Genomic DNA, 16,623 nt, shown 5'->3' with positions numbered 1-16,623 from the left:
TCCATTTGCTCACTGGCTGATGTTTATTCCCTCCTAAGAGCAGCATTCTATCTGAAGAAGGAGCAGCCTGGCTTGTTCAGGTTCAGATGTGGACAATTATTTCCATTGGTGAAACCAGACAAAGAAGTGTTTCTACCTCAAGGCGAGAGAAGCTTGTCTGCAGACTTGCATCTGAGATCTGGTTCTAGATATTTTTAGTGCTTTATGGAGCTTAAAATCTGGGTCTACTTGACTCAATGTTCACAACTAGCAACAGACCATTTATTTTTGAGTAACATAGCTGGCATGTTAGATGGTCTAATAATAATCAATTACTAAGGCTCTACCACCTACCATTTACTGTGTTAGGCACTGCAGATATAGTGACAAACAGAAAGACGAGCACCTGCCCTCGTGGCGTATTCTAGGTGGTCAGACAGGCACGCATTTGTTCTCAAGTCTCCTCATTTAGCCATATTTCTGATCACTCAAGTTCTTTGCAACCTTAGCCAGACATGTCTATACTGCCTTATATTCAACCTGGGGGTGGGAGCTGCATGAAGGAACCAGAGAGAGAGATGAATAGGCCTAAAGCTATTTAAGATATTCACCCCTATTTTCACATCCACTCCTATTCAATGACACCATTCTCCTATAAATCCTAACCGAACTAAAATCAACAGTATCACATCCTTTCTACTGCCCAGGTGTCAGTGTTAGCAAAGCAGAAGTATGCCAAGGCATCTCAGCCTCCATCAGAGCAGCCTTGTGTGACCCATGCTCTGATTGGGGAGTACCATAGGGAGAGCACGAACGGTCCTTTTCATCCCATAACTCAGTGTGCTGAGATACACTTGATTACCCTAGCAATGTTTACCTTTGAACAGGGTTAGGTTGATTGAGGACGCAGGTTTCTTTCTTCTATCCTTTGATCAGCTGGAAAAAGTGGATGTTGATCAAGATAATAAGCTAGGTAAATTCTGTAATAACTCAGAGTCCAAAAGTCAGTGTGTAAACATGATTATACATCCAATACTTTGACTCGGAGAAGAAAAAGAGAATGTGTTAATTTGTTTCTACTCCTTTACACATTGGATCTTTGGGGGTCCCGTTTTGTAAGTGTAATGAATCAAAAATTTTTCGATGCTCCACTGCAGTGAAGCCCTCATCTGGTGAGCATTATCTTGAGACCCAGATCTTTTCAGTGAGAATTTCAATAGGTGAACTAGAAAATGATCAGTGAGCAATGAGGACTATTATAATGGAAACATCATTTCAAACGAAGGCTTCAACATCTGTTTTGCTTTCTAATTACAAATGCAACACTCCCTCCTGACACCCAGGCTCACCAACACCACCATAAATCACAAGCATAAAAAGTTAAAAAATGAAGTGATTTATGTGGTTTTAGGTGCTTCGTATTCAGAACCACATGCATGCTTCAGTTATGTTGCTATCATGTACCAGATGAAATCAGGTGGGATGGAGGGAGGGACAATAGACCTCTACACTAATCACGCAAAATTCATTTTTCCAAAGGTTTTCACTTAAGTCTCATGTAAACAAAAGTGGCCCTGGGAGGAGAAAAAAAAAAACACAAAGCTGAGAAAAAAAATCAACTTTGGAAAATTCTTTCAGTCATTTATTAATAAATATTTATTAAAAACCTACTATGTGACAAGCCTGGTGCTGGCCTCTGGGGACAAAGGAGTAAACAAAACAGATCCTCCTAGGGAACTCCCTGGCGGTCCAGTGGTTAGGACTTGGCACTTTCACTGCCGAGGCCATGGGTTCGATCCCTGGTTGGGGAACTAAGTTCCCATAAGCCGCGTGGGACAGCCAAAAAAAAAAAAAAAAACAGATATTCCTAGAACTGACAGCCCAATTTTTGAAAGACATATTAAAAAAAGTGATTGCACATATAAATATATAATCACCACTGTGATGTTTCAGAGAAGGAAAACTGCAGGGTTCTATGACAATGAAACCTGCAACAAAAATCCCAAGAAAACAGCAAAACCCTAAGGAGACAGCAAAAAGACCACGAGAAGCATTCTTCCACTGACTTTTAGAAACACCAGCAGAGCCATATTTCCAGGATTTTTCAATTTCTGAAAAATCAATAATCAGAAACAGAAAACAGCCCCAGTAATTTCAATAAAATATTGAAGATACAATTTATAGATTTAAAATCCCAAAATTTCAGACTTAAAGAATGAGAACACTCTGTAATACATGTCAGCTTTTATGCCAAGAAGTAATATGTCTAATGTCTAATGTTGATTAGTATGAAACAGCCTAGTACACAGAAATAGAGCCATGAATTATCCTGAACTTGATGTCAAAAGAGGAGCACACAGACAGGACCCAGAGCAAACACATCCCTATTCTAGTACAGGGTTACACCAATTTCTTGGAGAGAAGAAAATTACCATTGAAACAACAATATATGAATACACATATACTACTGTATTTTGTATTATAACACTTTATATACATTTCTAAATGCATTCATATTACTTAGTTCCATTTCACATTGTATATATACCTCTTAAGTCTATAATACATTATTTTAGTAAAAGAAGGCTATGCTACTGTAACAAACAATTCCTGAGTCTTAATGATTTAAAACTCATATATGCAACATGTTCATTTTGATTCAGTCAAAAGTTGGTTTTATACTGTTCTCAAGTAAGAACTCATGATGATGGGGTTTCCACCAGATGAAGCATTTCTGATGGCCATGGTGGTGGAAAGAGCTGATGAAGAATTGTCCACTGGTTCTCATCTAGATGTTATGTTCTTTCAAATTTCATTGGCTAAACCAAGGCATATGGTCATTACTAGAACAATCCTCCCATTTGCCCCAAAGTACAGAGGGGCCAGATCTTTTTTTCTACCTCATGAAACAAAGATACTGTATGTAACATACATATAACATATACCATCTGAGTGTATTTCATTCTCTAATCTATATCAATAATGTGTTGCTAAATGTTGCTTTCATTACTAGGTTCATCTGATATCTACAATTAAAATGCAGACATTTATATCAAGCAAATCTGACACACAGCCTCTATCTTCCACCTCTTTTATAAATGTTACCTAAGCAGGGGAACATAGCTTACTTCTATGTGAAAACACAAGCCTTTATGCCCACGAGGTAGAAATGGGAATATTAAAGACATCTCTGCAAGAGCAGAATGTTCCTAAAACCTTCATTCACGACAGCAGTTGAATATGACATATCATGTTTAAAAGATGGACTTAGCCATTGGGAAACTGCAGTTATTGAAATTTAAAAGAGCAGAACTGGATGAGAGGTTAAGCCATACTGATGTAGTCTAATTAATATGAACTCAATTTATTCTTTAGAAAAAGGTTATTCCCCCTAAAAAGAGACAGCATGTTATGCAGGAATTAATCAACAGTTAGTCAGAAACCAATGTTTTCTCAATGTGTTTTACAAGGAATGAAACATTTTAGCCTTCCTTGACAAGAAAATAAAATGTTCATTTCATAGAAGATGTCTTTCATGTATTTTAAAAAAGATTTTTGTTTATAAATCTATATTTTAAAATAGTATATATCTTGCTGGATATATATAGTATATATCTTGCTGGATAGCTCCTTTCTTCTCCTTATTCCAAATCATACATCCATAATCCTTGCCCTAGGAAATCACTAAAGTTTTCATTTCAATGGTAGAGTATAAATATTGAAACAACAGCTAAATGTACATGAGCACTTCAAAGACAGTCTGACAATTCATATTCTTTCAAATACTGTAGTGTCTTTTTCTGTGATTGGAAGACATAAACCTTCAACACATTTTATTTTCTCTACCCCTGGACCCTCCCCTATTTCTAGAGCTGTTTGTAAAAAAAATTAGTATCTTATATCATGAACAAGAAACAATACTGTGAAGAGTTCAGTGTTACCTAAGTATGGTTGAGAATCTTTTCATTATATTTCCTTTACCAGTTAAAAAAAGTTATCACTCTATCTGATTATGTGAATCATCAAATCCTGTTTATACACAGTAATTTTTTATTGTGGTTGGTAAAATACACATATAAAAACTAGCATTTTACCCATTTAAAAGGGTAAATTCAATGGCATTGAATATTGTGAAACCACCACCACTATCTAGTCCCAGAATATCTTCATTATCCCAGAAGAAAACTCCATATCCATTAAATCCCCATCCTCCCCACTTGCAGCCCCTGGCAACGACTAATCTGCTTTCTGCTTCTGTCAACTTGTTCATTCCAGATATTTAATGTGAATTGAATCATACAGTATGTAGCCTCTTGTGTCTGGCTTCTTCCAGTTAGCATGATATCTTCAAAGTTCATCCACTTTATAGATATTTCAAAACCTCACTCCTTTTTATGGCTGAATAATAGTCCATTGTATGGATATACCACCATTCATGTAGCCATTCATTCTGATGGGCATTTGGGTTGTTTCCACATTTTAGCTTTTGTGAATAGTGCTCCTATTAATATTTGTGTATAACTTCTTGTTTGAGCACAAGTATCTAACACTTTGGGGTATATACCTAGGAGTGGAATTGTTGGATCATATGGTAATTCTATGTTTAACTGTTTTGAGGAAAAGTCAAACTGTTTTTCACAGCAGCTGCACAATTTCACATTCCTACTAGCAATAACTGAGCATTCCAATTTCTTCACAACCTCACCTACACTTGTTGTTTTTCTTTCCTTTTTTTTTTGTTCTAGTCATCCCACGTGTAAAGTGGAATTTCATGTGGTTTTGATTTGCATTCTCTAATGACTAATGATGCTGAGCATCTTTTCATGTGCCTGGTGGCCAATCGTATATCTTCTTTAGAAGAGAAATGTCTAAGTCCTTTGCCCATTTTTTTTCCCTTGGGTTGTTTGTCTTTTTGTTGTTGAGTTGTCAGAGTTCTTTACATAGTCTGGATACTGGACACTTATCAGATATATAATTTGCAAATATTTTCTTCCAGTCTGTTGGTTGCCTTTTCACCCTCTTAATAATGTTCATTGATATACAAAAATTTTAAGTTTGAAGAAGTTCAGTTTATCTATTTTTTCTTTTTTTTGCTTGTGCTTTTGATATCATATTTAAGAAAACCATCCCTCTATAAGTTTTATAGTTTTAGCTTTTATACTTAGGTCTTAGATCAATTTTGAGTTAATTTAAGGTAAGGTTCAACTTTATTCTTTTGCATATAGATATCCAGTTGTCCAAGCACCATTTTTTGAAGAGACTATTCCTTCCCCACTGAGTGGTGTCAGAAGCCTTATTAAAAATCAACTGGCCATGGATGTATAAGCTTATTTCTGGATTCTCAATGCTATTCCATTGATCTATAGATCTATCCTTATGACAGTACCACAATTTTTTGATTGCTAGAGCTTTGTAAATAGTAAGTTTTAAAATCAGGAGGTATGAGTGTTCCAACTTTTCTCAAGATTGTTTAGGCTCTTCAGGGTCCATAATTTTATATGAATTTTAGGATCAGCTTTCCCATTTCTGCAGGAAAGATTGTTGGGATGTTGATAGAGATTGCACCGAATCTGTAGATTGCTTGGAGAATCTTCTAATCCATGAACATGAGATGTCTTTTCCCTATGAATTCATCTTTATGTTATATCAAAGATACTCATTTTCAAAATATTTTAATGATAGCTAGTATTACTCCTTCCTGGGACAATGCTAGATACTTTGAGTCTCTTCATTTAATTATCATGTGATACCTATTATGATTATATAGGTTTAGTAAAAGATATAATAAATGTGTGGAATATAATAAAAATTTTACCTAGTGCATATAAATGAATTTAAAAGATGATCACTTTTATAGAGTTAAAGAATCGATGCTTCAGGGAGATCAGCTCGATGCTTTTGGATGACCTAGAGGGGTGGGAGAGGGAGGGTGGGAGGGAGGCTCAAGAGGGAGGGGATCCAGGGATATATGTATACATATAGCTGATTCACTTTGTTGTACAGCAGAAACTAACACAACATTGTAAAGCAATTATACTCCAATAAAGATATTTTAAAAAATTTATTGGAACATAAAAAAAGGAATCAATGCTTGTGATTCAACAAGAGGTATAAAGAGAAAGGTATCTTTTGTTTGAATTTTTGAATTTTATTTTATTTATTTTTTATACAGCCTGTTCTTATTCTTGAGAAACTTCTAAAGTCACACGTTTAAGAATATCTGATCACATTTGATCATTACTAATGTGTTGGCATTTTGAAGTGAATAAATAATACTCCTTTCTTCTCTCTCCAAACTTTAAAAAATAGACATATGGAAATCAAACAGATGGAGTTCATAATGTCAGTTTAATTAAGAATACAACCCGGGGGCTTCCCTGGTGGCGCAGTGGTTGAGGGTCCGCCTGCCGATGCAGAGGACACGGGTTCGTGCCCCGGTCTGGGAAGATCCCACATGCCACGGAGCGGCTGGGCCCATGAGCCATGGCCGCTGAGCCTGTGCGTCCGTGTGCGTCCGGAGCCTGTGCTCCGCAATGGGAGAGGCCACAACAGTGAGAGGCCCGCATACCGCAAAAAAAAAAAATTTAAGAAAAAAAGAATACAGCCTGGATTGGACAGCATCAATGCGTTTCCTAATGAACTCTCTAAGTAGAATTTTTTCCCTTTACTCCAGGTAAGCAGACCAGATAAGACACTGCCCTTGCTGCAGGCAGGCAGATATAAGAGGAAGGGAGAAAAAGGAGATAGAGACAGAGACATAGACAGGCTTCAGCAGACCACCATGCTCGGTTCTTTCTCCAAAATTCACCAATCATATTAGAAATTCTTCTAGACCTGAGTATTTGTTAAGGGACAGAAAATAGTTGTTTATCCAATACTGTTCTCTCCTGAGAATGTAGTGTACATTCTCTCTTTTCTGTGGAAATACAAGAAGTGAGGAATAAGTACAACCTTTAACTCTCCCAATGCTCACGCAACATGAGTACCAATCACCTTTTGGCCGCATGTTGACATTTTGTTTTAATCGGACAGAAAGTGTTGTACAAACCATCACTCAATCCATTTATAGTCACTTTTTCTTCTTTCATTTAGGAGTATAATTTATTCATTTATGGCACAAATCAAACCACCACATATTCAAATTTATATTCTTTATTCAAACTTCTAATTTTGGTCTTGGAATTATCACATTCTTGTATTCCCACTTCTTTTTACTTTGTTGTTCCCATATAAGAAGCACTGTAAACTTTAAAATATGGCTTCTAGATTTTGAAATGTGGGTAAAAATACCTAAATGGTGAGTCTATAGGCAATGAGATAAATGTATCTGGAGCTTAGAAGACAGAATGACAGTAGAAGTGAATTTTGGGAGCCATCAGCTGCCCTGTGGTTACTGAGGTCAAGGGCCTGGAAAAGATGACTGAGCACACTCTAAGAAAGAAGGGAGAAGGAAGGAAACCAAAGACAAAATCCTGAGATACTTTAAAATCTAAGAGTAAAGCACAGAAAAAGGACTGGAAATTAGTGACTGATAAGGAACCGCCAGAGATGTTGGAAACGAATGAGAAAAAATGGAATCGGGGAAAACCGTGTTTCAAAAAGGAAGGAGTGCCAATCACCAGAGAGAGATCGTGTCAGATCAGGTTTGAAAACCACCATTGGATTGGGCATCTAGGAAGATGCTGATAATCTCAGAGAGCACAGTTTCAGTGGATTGATGAGAAAATAACACAGAATATGTTGAGCTGAAGTGAAGAGAATGAGAGAGAAGATAGTGGACACGATACAAACATTTTTGAAGGCTTGGCTGAAACAAAAAGAGATATAAAGAGTAGTACCGTGAAAAGGAGGTCTTTTTAAAAATATGGGTGATACTTCCCCATGTTTATATTCCAAGAGAAAAGAGAGATGGAGGATGAGGGGAGGGGTTGAAGAAGTAGGACAGGATGGTGTTAGTTCCTGGAGCAGGATCTCTGGGGAGGAGGGCAGTTGTGGGACTCAGCGCCCAGGGGGAAAGATCCATTTTAGAGAGGATGAGGGTCACTCTTCTTTGGAGATTAAAGAGGTAAGATCTTTGCAGATACACCTTTAGAGCTGAAGGACTTCAGGCATGAGGGCCTGTTTTATATGTTTCATAAAATGAGATGAAGGACAGTTATGTGCAGAGGGAGAGGGTAGCCAGGGGAGGGTGGAGACTCTCAGAATTGTGCAATTTTTCAGTAGCAACTGAGGACAATTAAAGAGCAGTTTCTCAGGGACAATTAGTAATTTTGCTGAGCAACCTCAAGCCGAGTAATGATCCTGGTGTGCAGTTCTGCGCACTTGCAATACTGATCCAGAGCAGTTTGGGGGTTCTGTCAGAGTGGTTGCCGAATAAGCAGGGTAATAGCTAAACATTAGGAAAGTAGTTCCAACTTTTCAGTATATTTTTCTTCCAAGTGGGACAGGAGGACGATAAAGAGGCTATTAGGAAAATCGCCTATAAGCCAATGAAAATCAGACGCAAGATGATTCAATGTCATTGAAGACTTGGGTAGAGCTCTCTTATGTGAGTGAAGAAATGAGTCTGGCAAGAATTCATTTGATATATATGCTGTTGGACCATTCCTGTAGACTTTTTTTTTTTTCCCCAGTTTCATTCAGATATCGCCACATAACATTCTTCAGCCCTGTCTGCTTGGCCTCACGCTCGGGATCTGACTTGGTAAGATGCTCTGCCTTATCTGCCCTGATTCTCTGACTTGGATTTCTGGCAGGATGCTGCCGTGGTTCCATGCACCACAACCACAGACTCAAGGCATTGCCTCAGGATGAGGAAGGCAGCATGATCTAGAATTTGGGGTCCATATCTGCACGCTGTACAAGGTGGCCCAACTTATGCCAAGCCCGGGTCCCTAGGACTCCCCCTGTCAGATCTGCTGGATTTTTCCCAGGAGGGTGGTCAGAAAACTATGAAAGTAGTGGTAAACGTGAAGAATTATTCCAAGTCTGCATGGGTTCCCAAACTTCATTAATGTTGTCATCCACATTATGTATACATATACCTTAAAGGGTTAGCACTTTCCTAAGATAAGTTAAGGCGAAATAGTGAAGATTTAGATAGCATTTCTAACATTGCACCTCTTTTCTCTTTCTCTCTCTTTATTACAGATTTACTACCTTGAATCAGATTCTCAAATAAAGTCAGATACAGCCGTACAAACCCATACATATTCTCATAGCAATTTGAATTTAGTTACCTACTTAGACTTTGTACAAGGAGGTGACATTAACTTTCAGGGACTTCATATATTATCTTTCTGAGCAACTTCTTATATCCTTTCATAAAGCACCCAAGGGCCCTTTAGTTACAGACCCTCTCTATCAGGACCCACGCTTCCGATAGGCATTCCCACCTTCCATCTTTTGTCTTCAGTGGCAGAATCAATAAAAGTCAAGGCAAGGTGAGGGGCAGTGGTAAAAATCCCAGGAAATCCAGTCTGCAAACCCCAGAGCCATACAGAACCACTGCAGTAGTTCTTCTCCAATAAGATCACACTTTGTCTCCTTGCACCAAGAAAAAAGGCAAAATCAGCTATTTGTTTAACTTTCCTTTGATCTACTTATTACAGTAAATCTGTACCATATATTACTGTTGAGAAAGAAACTCAAATATTAACTGACCTACCCAAGCAGACCACAGCAGTGGCGAAGTTATACATTAAGGAGCTCAGGGTCATGGCTTTTGAAGTCAGACAGATCTAGCTTTGAAAACTGACTTCCCTAAATATGGATGCTAGTTAATATCTATAAGGCTTATTTTTTACATCTATAAAATAAGGATAAAAATACATTTCTCCAAAAGTTCATATGAAAATTAAATGATATAATGTATATAAAGCACCCAGGATGGTACATGGCCCACAATAAAAATTTAATAAAGATTAACATGATTAGTTATTCATTGGTAAAGTACCTGTTGGAAACTACATTTTGACCTAATCAAATGGTAAGTCACTGCAACCATGGTGCAAAACAATCCAATAGGAAAACCATTCCCCACATCTGAAATAAACCCTCATGGCTAGAGCAAAAGCATATTTTCTCTTGTTCCATCCTCACTGACAGTGTAGAATAGCTGGCCACCTTTATCTGTTTAATAACACTGCACTTAATAGAAATCACTATTAACTGCATCTCTACTAAAAGAAAAAAAAAAATCCCATCTCATTTAACCTTTCCAAACTGGGCTTGTTTTCTAACTCCTTAATAATCTTTGTGGTTCTCCTTTGAACATTCCACATTTTCTCTCTTAATTATGAAGGCCCAACATGGATGCAGTGCCGGGAGCCTGCCTGGCACTGGCCTACTGCACGAGTTACCAGGGTGGAAAATGAAGATGGGGAAGAGCTTCAGTTTTACGGCCAGATACTGTGCTGCCTTTAAAACCAGTAACATGCTGTTGATGGAGATCCCAGAGAATATCAATCTGAAACAAAGACCTCCTTCATTGCCATGTAAATCTGGTCTTTTTCTTACTAGTGACTTCTTTTTTCTACCTTAAGTTTCTCTATCCTAGTAAGGCAAAGTGTAGAAAATTAAGGGCAAAAAAAATTTGCTATAATGTTGTGGAGATGCAAACAAGGTCATTGTCACTCAAATTAATTCTATTTTCCATTTTGTATTGTCCCTTTTTATGGACTATCTTCTCAACTATTCATATAATTTTGGAACTGGAAAAGACACTAACAATAATGAAAGTCAGCATTTTTATAGTACAGTGGAGAAAAAGGTTTGCATGGTCAAAAAGATTGAAAACTTTGTATATTATGTCCACCTCTTGGAAATTCAATTCACCCAACCAGACCAGATCTTTCTCAAATCTATTTCATGATGGAACCTTTGGGGAATCCGTATTATACTTAGCATCCAATAGAAGTTGCATTCTAGTGCAATCCACTTTGAAAATGTTAATATCACCCAAATTTATAACGATATACAAGGAAGCTGAGGCTTCAAGTGGTTGCTTGTCTGTTCTCATCTCTTTTATTTTCACTCCTGTAACATCTTACTATCCTTCCTCATGCATGTGCCACCTTTGCCCCACAGATATTTCTTATTTCATTTTTACCCAAAATGGCTGAACACACTTTCATCTCCCTTAAACAAAGAGAAATAGCAAAAATGCAGATTTCTGTTTAGAAATTATTTCTACGCTTTTCCCTAAATGTCTTCTGTCCGTATACTTCCTAAATACACCTTGATGCAAATGTTTCTGGTGGGAATGTGTATTCTTTGGCTATAATGAAGAGACTATAGTCTCTGATCTATCTTTGAACATGTATTTACGTGGCCAGGTTTACTAGTTTCAAGTTCTGCTAACATGTGAGGAAAAATGACAAAGCATTAGGTCACCACGAAGCCATAAAATATCCCAAAGTTTGATCAATATTAGTTTATATATGCATGTGTAATGCACATATGTCATTTTTCAGCTGATGATGTCCCTTACCCAGAAAAAGCCTCATGGAAGAGAATTATAAAAGTTCTTTCCTCTCAGCCTTGAAACTGAAGACCAAGCACCCATTTTAAGAAAGAGGTCACTTTTTATTATTGTGTTTGACCTAGGGCAAGTGTCTCCATTTCCACTCTAAAGAACAACCCATTTGAAACTCATGTTGCGACACTCACATATCAGATGAGAGCAAAATACTATCAAAAAACCTGAATAAGAAAGAGCTTGAGAATTGATTTTCTACGTTGCTGTGACCAATCTGCTTTTCATTAGTTTCACTAACATCAGTACTAAATATATAAAAACGAGACATACGTGTGTGTGTGTGCACGGTGCTGTGTTTTTATTTTATCCTAAGATCACCTCCACAAAGCTGTAGCCTTCTGATGAAAGGAGAAGGGGAAAAACAATCCTCATCATTCTTCTGTCGGTCCCAGACCTAAATTACTCTGTTTTCCCAAGTCAGCCAATGCCTTGTATATCTGATGCACTAACCTTGGTTCCTGAAAATATTGCCTGCTTGTTAAATCACCCACACTGGATGGGCCCTGAAAGAGCCAGGCATGCCTTGAAATTTACTGCCACAGCGTATATATCTTTCTAAGGCTTGCAATTCTCTTAAGTCTTTTCCCCAAACAAGGCTCCGGATTTATCCCTGCAGAGGGCAATCAAGAGCCACACTGTCGGCTAGATCCATCCTGCACTCTGAAGGAACAGTGAGCAAGGATTCCTTAGTTTGGGCCTTTGTAGGACCTGAACAGCTAATCCGAGTCATGCGAATGGCTTTAAGCTGACCCATCTTTCCTTTTGAATTGAACACTATATACAACTGCTTGGGAAAGACCAATTAGGCTGACCCATCATTCCTTCAAAGCCCTGCCCCGATTGTTCTGATGCTTGGTCAAAGACACATACTGCACGCACAGACATGCTATAGAAGCCAGATTCACATAGAAACCTACAGGCATTCTGAGTTTCACTGACAGCCAGCCAGCTCCTTCTCTGTTTAGGTAGATGTAATCTCATGTGGCACCTCTAAGTTTGTCCTAATCCATCAGATTTTCTTTAGACCATTTTACAACAGGTTTGTTTCGTTAATTAACCTCCTTCTGCGAGGTCCAATAGCCATGAGCCAGAATGATATTGGCTTGACAGCAAAGAATTTTATAGCTATGTCGTGGCATATTTTAATTTTCCGGCTAAAATTGTCTTGTGTGCTCTGCACTACTATTTACGGTACAGCACATTCACTTTGAAGCTGACAGTGTTCCATTCCTCTCATTACAGTAACCCAGGCCTGGACCATTAAACCATTAAACAGGCAGCAGGAAGACCCGGGGGAGGCCCACACCCAGTAGCCCTGATTGGGCATGTACGGCTTCAGTTCAAGGATAATACTGGCCACTTCCATACCCAGAAAAATAAATTAACTCACTATCTGAGACGGGTGGGATGGGGAGGTGGGAGGGAGGTCCAAGAGAGAGGGGATACAGGTATACATGTAGCTGATTCACTTCATTGTACACCAGAAACTAATACAACATTGTAAAGCAATTTTACTCCAATAAAAAAAATTATAAAATAAAATAAAATTTCTTAGAGATGTGTGGATCTTCCGCCTGTGACATCTGTTTTGTTTCATTTTGTTTTTCTCTGCTTCTAGCTCCCATTTAGTAGGTGTTTACTTTATGAAGACCTACTGGTCAATTTTCAAATTACTCTTAGCTCACTTTAACTTCACTAATGGCATCTCGGGATTTTAGATCCACTGGGAACCACAAAGAACATATGTAAACTGAGAGATTAAACCATTTTATAATAATGCCTTAGACTTGTCTTCCCAAAGTGTGATCCTGGGGCCAGCAACATCAGCATCAATATCTCCCGGAACCATCTGGAAAGGCAAACTCCTGGCCTACTGTATCACAAATCCTGGGGGTGGATTTCACCAAGGTCTGTTTTAATAAGCTCTCCAGGTGAGTCTGATGCAAGTTAAATTTTGAGGACCACAGCCTTAGCCATTTTGACTTCTGAGATTTACAAATTATTTTGGCATACAGAGGTTTCACTTCTTTTCATGATAATTTCATCAAGTAGGCAGAACAGGTAGTAGCTTCTCCAAATTTCTGAAGAGGAAGATAGACTTTAGAAAGGGAACTTGTTCAAGATCATTCTGTTGCTAAATGGTAAAGCAAGACTAGATCACAGAGTTTCTAGTTCAGCATTCATTCCGCGGCAACCTCCTACCTAAGCAGCAAAATTACTCCCGAATAGAAAAAGAAGCCAGGGAGGCTTACCTGGCCCTAGAGACGCATTGGCTGGGCTGCCCAGGTGGAGCCCCTAATGGCTGAGCATGAAAGTAATAAACTATAAAATAAAATAAAATAAAATAAAATAAAATAAAATAAAATAAAATAAAATAAAATAAAAATTGGATTAAGGATGGGGACAAAGCCTAAGGAATGAGAATCCAAAACTCCAAGTACAGTATGGATGGTGAGGAAAAGCAAACATGCCATAAAAAGCTAGAAAAAAGAGAAGAGCCTACTTCAAAGATGGAAGAGGGCCCTGCTTAGACATTTTTCTTAGGCCTTATGGAAGGAGAAAAATCATTCCAATTCAGAACAATGTTTATGACAAATATGGAAGCCACAAAAAATTGTTTCAGCCCAAAACACTTTCAAGGCAGTTTTTTTTCCCCACCTTATTTATCTTTGCTTCTCAGTTACCAAAATCAGTGTTTCTAAAAGTGACAGCAAACCAATCGTATCAGAACACTTGTTTAAAGTTCAGATTCCCGAGCAACACATTACATTTACCAAATTTGGAGGTGGGGCGCAGAATCACTCCCTTTATATTACATCTTAGGTGTGCTTTCTAGTTTAAGGTCACTAGCTAGACCAAGAAGAGTTCATAGTTTGCATTTGGGGTGTGCGTGTGTGAGTATGTGTTTTAACTAAATAGCATTTTGCAACTAAAAAGAGAAAAAAAAGAAACTTCCTCCTAATCATCCAAGTAAGGCCAAGGGAAAAAGTTCTGCTTTTCACACAAAGTAGAAGAGAAAGGCGTGATGCAGGCCATAATGTAAAAGCCCTTTTGTGTGTTAAGTGATCCCTACCTGAATTGCAGGTAACAGGGACACAGTGTACCTATGACTGACCTATGTGGCCATGCCTGCTCATATAACTACATCATGGTAAAAATAAATACTATGCACTCTCTAAGCACAAATATTGTACAAATACATCATGTTATACTGAAAATACTACTATGGGGACATATGGGAGAAATGAAGGGAAATTTATGGACCCAAAGATATAGTCTCTGGAAAATCACCTTTCCTGCCTCACCCCAAGCTCCAACTTCTTCTAGCAAGATACAAAGTGCCTATGCAGTAACACAACTGAATGTTTCTGTTTTGGTGAGATGTTCTGGCACTGTTTCATCATGCCATTTTCCATCACTTAAAAATTAGGAAGTAAAAAGTCATGAAAAAAAAATGTAAAATAAATAAATGAATTGGCCCAACCCATCTCAAGTCAATTTAATCTGCTGTAAATAATACTTACTTTTTTTTTCTGTTTATTTCTATGTTTCCCAACATATACTCCTAGAGATTGTGATTTAATTTGTTTGGGATGTGGTCTGGGCTATGGAATTTTCCAAAGATCCCCAGATGATTTTAAGGTTCAGATAAATTTGCAAACCATGGCCTTAAACTAATCACATAAAGCAAAAGAAAAGTGAACATTGACTATTTATAGTACTTAAATGCAATTATTTTCTCTCTTTAAAGCCCTTCAATGATCCCCCTTTGTGTATACTATTTTTTAGGTCCTATAGGATAAATACCAAGTCTTTAGGAAAAAAAGGCAAGCTTTCCGTTACCTGATCACTGCTTGTCTTTTCACTTTAACTTCTATCTTCTCGCCTCAGAATTCACACTCAAGGAATGTGAAACTTTCTCACGTCGACATATTCAACAATATCTGTTGAAAGTGAACAAATAAGAGTGAGGAAGTATTTCCAGATGGACCTCTAGAATCACTCTAATACAGACTGGAGTAAAAATCGGAACTGCTTTGTGGAGCTGGGGAGAAGGGCAATATATTATTTATTTATCATTCATCAGGTGGTTCGTTCTCATTTTCAATCACTGATTCTGAAATATTCCAAAGACTTCACCTCTTTCTTCTAAACTGTGGGTCCTGTCAGAGATGGTAAGATGTGCACCATGATGATTCTCCTTCCAACACTGCATTTTATTCCAAATGGTTCTCCCTCTTCTGTTCCCAGATTCTGTCCTGTGCAGCCTGCAGCCACCCTTGTGGACATGCTGCCATGGAGAGATATATATTCAGTGGAATGTACCATATTTCCCCATTGTATTTAATAAAAACGAGAGCCAAACAAGAGAGAGTGATGAAAATCACATTTCCTTTCCCTTGGCAGTATACACACAACTTCACAGATTTAAGACTTCAAATCTACAAGGATGCAGGAACCTTTGGCTAAATGAAGGTCATGCATTTCTGTCATGCTCTTTCCTCGTTTGGTTCCTTTTCCTGGGAAGCCACATCTTCGTCACACCCAGCCATATCCTGTTGGGCCTACCCATAAATCTCAGAATAGCCACTCACATATACCCAAAATAACAGCCTAGAAATATCATTCCCCACAATTTGAGCAGCAACTCCAACCAAAAACCTGGTCACTGTCTCACCCACATTCTGAGCTCTAGTTTGTGTGTGTGTGTATGTGTGTTCTTCCCACTCTTCTTTTTGAATTTTTTTTTTAATACAGCAGGTTCTTATTAGTTATCTATTTTATACATATTAGTGTATATATGTCAATCCCAATCTCCCAATTCATCCCACCACCGCCACTCCTCCAGTTTCCCCCCTTGGTGTCTATAGGTTTGTTCTCTACATCTGTGACTCTATTTCTGCCTTGCAAACTGGTTAATCTGTACCATTTTTCTTCATTTCATATATATGCATTAATATATTTGTTTTTCGCTTTCTGACTTACTTCACTCTGTATGAAAGTCTCTAGGTCCGCCCACGTCTCTGCAAATGACCCAATTTCATTCCTTTTATGGCTGAGTAATGTTCCATCATATATATGTACCACATCTTCTTTATCCATTT

General features: G+C 38.0%; 1 long non-coding RNA gene across 1 annotated transcript in view; it reads right to left on the bottom strand.

Moving 5' to 3' along the window:
• LOC309828707 overlaps positions 1-15,675 on the bottom strand; it is a 66,815-nt gene extending 51,140 nt beyond the window's left edge. Inside the window, exons 1-2 of the long non-coding RNA XR_014297346.1 lie at positions 15,659-15,675; positions 15,370-15,462 (exon numbers count right to left, since the gene is read on the bottom strand). This is a non-coding gene — a long non-coding RNA (uncharacterized lncRNA). The remainder of the gene's footprint in view (positions 1-15,369; positions 15,463-15,658) is intronic.
• Between the last annotated feature and the right edge of the window lie 948 nt (positions 15,676-16,623).

This window comes from Grampus griseus (genome assembly GCF_964374135.1).
Source record: "Grampus griseus genome assembly, chromosome: 10".
NCBI classification, from domain to species: Eukaryota; Metazoa; Chordata; class Mammalia; order Artiodactyla; family Delphinidae; genus Grampus; species Grampus griseus.
This window is presented reverse-complemented; position numbering and strand designations above follow the sequence as displayed.